Here is a 7482-nt window from a genome sequence, read left to right as displayed (position 1 = left end):
TTGCTGACTTATCATCTACTCTACAAATGGCTATTTTTTTTAATCTTAGAATTTTTTCTTCCTTGCTCCTTTCTTTATCCTAAGAGAATCAGGTGATTAAAGGGGTCAGAATACGGCACACTGTTACCATGGAGACCAGAAGCTACTCAGCTCCTGTGCTGGTTTTGTATTTTTTTTCCCCTCTCTAACGAGCTGTTATTCTATCAGAGTAAAGAATTTTTTACCAAGGGAAAATATGAACCTTTAAAAATTTTCTCTTTAGTTTTATCTTGTGTGAGAGAGTAAAGCTACTAAACACTTTTCATTATTCTGAGATAAAATGCCGAGAAAATGTTGGATTTCAGGAGGTGAAATTTCTTGTCACCATGATGTTTGGTTTCTGGGCTTGTAGTTATTTTGTCTCAAGCTTTTGGTCAGCACTTCCTAATCCCAAGTGGGAGGACATGGAGCACTTTTGATACAGGCACCTCCTGCTATGAGAGGAGTAAATTGATACGTCAGTGATTGCAGATTATTGATAAAATTCTATTGATCTTTTTGAATACTTACTATGTCCAGTGCTTTTCTGAGTGTCTTGCATGTATTATCTCCTTTAATCCTACATCACACTAGGGGGTGGGCTTTACCATGGCCATTTTACAGATGAGGAAGCTGAAATGCATTGTGTTTAAATGACTTGTGCACTTCAACTTACCAGTAATGAAGCTCAGAGCACAACTAGGCAATCTTACCCAGAGCCCACATTGGTCTGTGATCACGGCTCCAGACAAGCTCCTGCTGAATCAGCTGTTTATGGTAACAATGCTTCTCTATAACCAGGATTAAGGTCACATTCATGTCAGATGTGAATGTGCAGGACACAAGTCTGAACCAATAGTTATTCCAGCAAATTGCAAATAGGATGCAGTAGACCCTTTTGGTGTCAGCACATGAGCCTCTAGCTACAGCTCCAATTTCAGCAGTAGCCGCAGGCACTTCTGTCATAATTTAGTATCAACTCAACACAGCTAGCCTCCCCCTTGGAGCCCAGTTGTGGGTTTTTCCATCTTTTACCCCAGGGCCCTCTGCGATACTTTGGTAGCTCCTTATCCTGTACACAGGGGCAGCATGGAAGTGTGGGGGAGTTAAAATACCCAGGAGTAACACTCAGCCAGAGGATGCAGGGGGTAGTACCTCAGTGCTCTGGCCTCCTGTGGTCAGCTTGATGATCTGGAAGGAATTCTGTATATTTCTCAGAGGACATGGTAGGATCCATCCTACAGAAATCTATCAGAGACCTCAATAACACACCTTAAAGTGTTTTTTTCCTCTTTCTTATCATGCCCTCTCTGCTTATTTGCTCCTGTGTCCTGGGATCAGCTCCTAAATACACTACCTGTTCCCAGGTCTTGTCTGAGACTCTGCTTTTTAGGGGAATCCAAGCTAAGAGCCAGAGTCATTTGTCATTATTGAAAAGTGCAGTAATTGTGCTGCACGGGTCAGTTCCATGTGGTCAGGGAGCACTTGTGTGTGTGTTGGGATCCTGGCACCGCCACTTACATACCACACTGCCACCTACTCAAATGTTCTGAGCCTAAGAACCTGAAATAGAAAAATGGGAAAAACACTATCTCCTGGGAATGTTTTGAGCTCTCTCAGAACCCTGACATTCCAGTCTTTGTGTGGCTGTGGCCATGATCCTTGCCCTGCCTCTGGACATCAGGCCAAGACCAGATGTTAGGAGGAACTAATTCAGGAAGAAGCAGTGTGTGGAAGTCATGTGTGGACACGGCAAAAAAGCGCTCAGAGGATGCGCTGTCTCTTTGGGAGGAATAGGTGAACTAAACGGTGGTTAGAGATCTCTGTTCATGTGAATGTGGTAGAGAGTTTGCTGGGTGATGTTTCCTTAATATTCTTATAAAGAATTTTATTAAAAATGTCTGCTCTCTTCAATTCTCCTTAAAGTAAAAAACTACGAATCTACTGTAACATGTAGAGAACTCTGGGGCCTCCAAAAAGGCCAAAAGCTTGTATTTAAATTATACCTCTGCACTTATTAAAATGCTTCTACTTTATTAAACTTCATATCTCTTGCTGTTAAAGAGATGTTAGGGTGAACAGGAAAGAACAGAAAGGTGGTGAGTGTGGAATGGATCTAGGGTTGCTATGGAAACAGTAGGGACAACCAATCAGTGAAGAGACAGTGTTCATCTAGAAAGTTGTCAAATTGCCCCTGGAGGCCACCGACTGTATAAGTGAACTGCATAAACATTGCTGGGGCTCTGTGCCCACTGTGAAACCCCAAACCAGGTGAGAGTGAAAAAAAAAACTTATCTTGCACACCCCTCTATGTGGCCCTGAAGAGAATAGAAGTCATCTAAGCTGCAGTTCCTGCCTCTGCTTTTGTAAATAGCGGACAGGGACAGACAGGTGTGGGGGTGGGTGGGGAGGAAGGTAATAGTAATGATTTACATGTGTATGGCTCTCCCTACGTTTCCAAGGCATTCTCTGTTCATTGGCCCATATGATCCTGTAAGACAGACAGCCTCGAAATTGTATTATTCTAGCATCACAGCAGAGAGCACCGAAGCCCAGGGTGATTTGTTCAAGGTGACACAAATAATAGGTAATTAAAATGAGGATAGATTCATGTCACTGGGAAACTTTTCTCTTTCTCCAAGGCACAGCCCAGACTTATCCTGGAGGAGGATGAAGGAGCTGGGTGTTAGTTCCTCTGGAACCTGAAAGAAATCTGATGGAGGTGTTGGGAGCTGAGGTGCTAAGGTGCTGTTCGTGGGTCCACCCACCTCCATGCTGTCCTCCCTTTCTGCCCTTATCTAAACCTCCAATTCTTTTTTCTGCAGAGCATTTCTTCCATGAAACCTTTTGGGAGTTAACCTGTACCTATATATATCTCTTTCTTGACATCCCACACCATCTAATTCTCAGAACAACCCACATGGTATTTAAATGACAGTTTTTGTGCTATTTCATGTATGAGAATCTTGCCTTTTCAACTAGATTATAAGTTCTCTGAAGGCAAAAGTTATAAACTTATGTTGTGAATTCTTTGTTTCTCTCCTGATTCTGGCAATATTGGACACAAATGCTTAGATTTATCAAGTGATTATAGGATGCTTTGCTACACCTCCTATATGAGAGCTGTAGTTTCCGTGACTGCTTGGTTTTTGGTGTGGATAGAAATGTAATAGTAAGTTTTGTCAGATTTAAAGTCTGCTAAAGCATGATATTAAGTTTTATGACCCACCTAAAGTCTTAACAGAAGCAAGACTGAGTTCTTAATAGTATCAGAGTTCCTTTCCAATTGTACAGACTTGCTGATTTTCTATGCTAATGTGGTCAATTCAGAAACAAGTTTGACTGCTAGAATCTTAGGATATTTTACTGTTTTGAGCACATCTTCATACTTATGAGAATGAACTATGTGTTGTTACTAGCTTAACTCAAAGGAGTTTAAAGAAAAACCAACAACCCTTTAACAGGTGACGCTCCTCTTCACTTTGCAATATCTTTCCCCATTCTTTCCTAGTTCTGTCCTTGTCTGTACTTAGGGTAAGCTAATCGTTGTAACAAATATGATCCCAAATGAATAATGGCTTAAGTACAGTAGAAGAATAATGCTGACTCATGTCATAGTCCTTCGAGGGTCAACAACAGGCAGAGATGTGGCTCTCTGCTCATGTTCAGATTTGAGGTGATGAAGCTCCTGCCTTCTTCAAGGAGCAGCTTCCAACTTCACCTAGAAGGTGTCTCCATTTCAGTCAGCCCAAGAGGGAAGGAATGAGGAGGAACGCTTGGTTTTTCTTTATGCTCCAGACCTGCACCATATGCTGCACATTCAGAGGCTTCACCTAAGTTGGAGGGGGCTAGAAAAGTGAGTGTGTGAACAACCTATGAAACCTCCCACTCTCCATCACCACAATAACCTGCATTCCATGGTAAATACTCAGACCCAGGGTGTTCTCTGGAGATGCCAAGGAGAAGGAAGAAGAGCAAAAGAATTGGGGGTGTCAGTCACTGACCTTGTGGTCTCTTAATTCCTTACAGCTAGGTTTAAAGTCATTGCGAAATGTCCTTGAACTGTCACAAGGCTCTGCCTAAAGACAAACAGAAGGGGACAGTGATACTGGTTGGCCAGGCAGGTTGTATATCACTCAAGGTTTTCAAACCTGGATGCCAAGTTCATCTTATTTTAGTTTTGCTTGAGTGTTTATTTTCCTTTTAAAATTTCACACACTTCACTTTCCTCTCTTCTTGGGACGAGTAACTCTGGTGACTGGGTATAATGGAGAAGGCCTAAGGATTTCTGATCAAGGGGAGGGGAGCAAAGGCCGGGTGCCATGGCTCACGCCTGTAATCCTAGCACTCTGGGAGGCTGAGATGGGTGGATTGTCTGAGCTCACTGGTTTGAGACCAGCCTGAGTCAGAGCAAGACTCCATCTCTAAAATAGCCGGGCGTTGTGGTGGGTGCTTGTAGTTCCAGCTACTTGGGAGGCTGAGGCAAGAGGATTGCTTGAGCCCAAGAGCTGTGAGCTATGATGCCCAGCACTCTCCTGAGGGTGACAAAGTGAGAGTATGCCTCCAAAAATAAATAAATAAATAAATAAAATTCAAAAAAATAAATAAAGTGGGGAGGAAGGGAGTCTAGGGCTATTGCGGGGCTATGGCAAAAAGACATGCTCAGGGCTTGATTCTGAGCAGGAGCTTTATGAGTCATGGTTGAGAAGTGACCGGCTGGATTCCTAAGAATTCACTGCTGCCAGGTGTCCCCACAGCTCCACGCACCTCTTCATTAGGTTGAACAGCGTCGCTGCCTTCTTGGCCCATTGCCTGGGGTTTTATTTTCATTTTTACTTCTGTTGCACATATAATAAACTCCTTACAAAGCAGCTTTACATCAGTGCCCTCTTTTTATGACCCTTCTTCCCAGGAACGCACTCTACTATCTTCTGCAGAGTGTCATGTGTATAATTCCCTTTTAGTAAGAAACCTGGGGCAGGCACGGGGTGGCTTACACCCGTAATCCCAGCACTTTGGGAGGTTGAGGCAGGAGGATTGCTTGAGGCCAGGAGCTCAAGACCACCCTGGGAAACATAGTAAGACCCCATTTCTACAAAATAATTTTTAAAAATTAGCTGAGCTTGGTGGTATGTGCCTGTATGTGCCTCCTGCCTACTCAGGAGGCTGAAGAAGGAGCATCATTTAAGTCCAGGAGTTCAAGCCCAATCTAGGCAACATAGTGAGACCCTTTTTCTAAAAAGAAAATTAAATGAAATTAACTGGGCTTGGTAGCACATGACCATAGCCCTACCTACTTCGTAGGCTGAGGTGGGAGGATTGCTTGAACCCAGGAGTTTGAGGTTAGAATGAGGAGTTTGAGGCCAGGAGTTTGAGGCCACTTCATTCCAGCCCAGGCAACAGAGCATAAAATAAAAAATAAATAAAAAATAAAAAAGAAAGAAGTTTTAAACTGGAAGGTAAATAGTACATATTGTCAGTATAAACAAAAGTAACTTGGTAAAAATTTTAATAAAATATATGTGTTTGGAGAAATATAACAAATTCTTAATTGTGAAATAGGGATGATAAAATTATATGTATCAGTTCTTTTATGTTTGTAGCAATGCCATGAAACAGTAACTATTATCCTTTTTTAAATAGAAGAGAGAATTGAGAGATGAAGAATATTTAGTTATCTTTAAAGGCCACATAGCTGGTATTATAGAAATGGGTTGAAACTATCGAATTCGGTTTGAACCCCAAATCTTATGGAGTTAATTGTTCTACCAGATTACTTCACCCTTGGGATTTATACTTTAAAATACTTGCCATTTGCTTTTAGCTCCTACTTGAAAGTATAAAATAGAAAGTGGGGTTGTTTGATCAGAATAGCCGAAAATGACCATCACCAAGTGATGTATTAAGTTCTATCTGTGCATTGAATTGGATGAGGTGTTAGGAAACTTCTGCCTCCGGGAGTTTCTGCTGGAAGACACCAGCATGTTTCAGTATTCCCTGCAGCCCTGTGCACCACCTGTGTTTTGTTTGAAGGTCAGGGCTGCCTGTTAATTGCTGACACCTGGCTTACCCTTCAAGCTTTGCTTTGAATACCAGGACTTCTGAGGACCTTGTCTAGAACTCCTCAAAAGAAAATTTCCTTCTTTGGATACTCGTAATAGTTTTTCAACATTTTACGTGTGCGGTTTTAAGGTTTCTGGAAGGCAGGGTTGTATGCTGCACACATTTGCACTCTCAAGGATGCGCTATGTGGATAGCACATAGAGAGTGTCCTGCAGACATTTGTGGACATGAGGTCAATTGCTTTCCTTTAGCTTGAATGTGACCTTTCTTGTCCTTGACTTTTAACAGAGAGAGTTTTATTCTGAATCACAGGCTTTGCTTCAAAATAAAAGTGACCCCCAGAAGTGCATTAATGTACAAAATTACCATTCAATAAAAAAAAAAATAAATAAAAGTGATATATAAAGAACTTTATTGGCTCTATTATAATTTAAGCCTATATGACTTTTCCAGATTTGCTCCAGAACTTAGGTCATTAACTTTCTGTTTGCTTTGATAGTAGATTAGACAAGATATTTATTAAACTTAATTTCCATGGCTTGTGTTTTGCTCATGTAGGTGCTACAGGCATTGCATCTGGTGTTACTATGAGCACTGCATTATCACATTTTATTTTTTTTTTAATTTAAGGAGGTTTATTCTGAGCCAAATTTGAGGACCATGACCCAGAGCCACACCCAAGAAGCCTTGAGCATGTGGACTCGAAGTGGTGGGGTTACAGTTTGGTTTTAGGGGAATAGGGATTACAGGTGATATCATAAATCAATATGTGGAAAACAGCCATTGGTTTGGCCCCAAAGAGTAGGATATCTGGAAACGGGGAGTTTACAGGTCATAGGTGGGTTTAAAGATTTTTTAGCTGACAATTGGCTGAAAGAGTTAGGCTAAAAGACCTGGAGTCAGAGAAAGGGAATGCTTAAGATGAAGGGTCTGTTAATTCCAGACAAAGTACCAGATTAAAGTGGCTCGTTGTGTATATTCAGGACTTGCAAGTAAGTCTGGCTTAGCTTTGGGCCAGTTAGGGAGTCACAAAGGACGTCTCTAAGAAGGGAGGTGCATGATAGGCATGTCTGATCTCCTTTCTCATGGCTAGTAATTCAGTTTTAGGGACCCTCTTGGCTAAGAGGGGTCCAGTCAGTCAGTCACTGAGGGAGGAACCTTAAGATTTTATTTTAGTTCACAATTCCCCCCTTTTGGCTATAATCTGCCAGAGCATTATTATGTTTTAAAAAATTGAAGTACCTTGTGTGGAAAAACCCCTCATAGAACCAAAAGAAATTGTGATAATTCAATGGGTTGATTTATTTGCTTCTTGGAAATGATTCCAGAAAGAAGATAATTCAGCTTCATTTTACAGACCTTGAGAAAGGAAGATTTTACATGTTGTAAAAAATGATGAAA

This window comes from Otolemur garnettii, unplaced genomic scaffold (assembly GCF_000181295.1).
Source record: "Otolemur garnettii isolate 467f Iridium unplaced genomic scaffold, OtoGar3 scaffold00103, whole genome shotgun sequence".
Classification (NCBI taxonomy): Eukaryota; Metazoa; Chordata; class Mammalia; order Primates; family Galagidae; genus Otolemur; species Otolemur garnettii.
The sequence above is the reverse complement of the archived record's forward strand: the minus strand, read 5'-3'. Positions refer to the sequence as shown.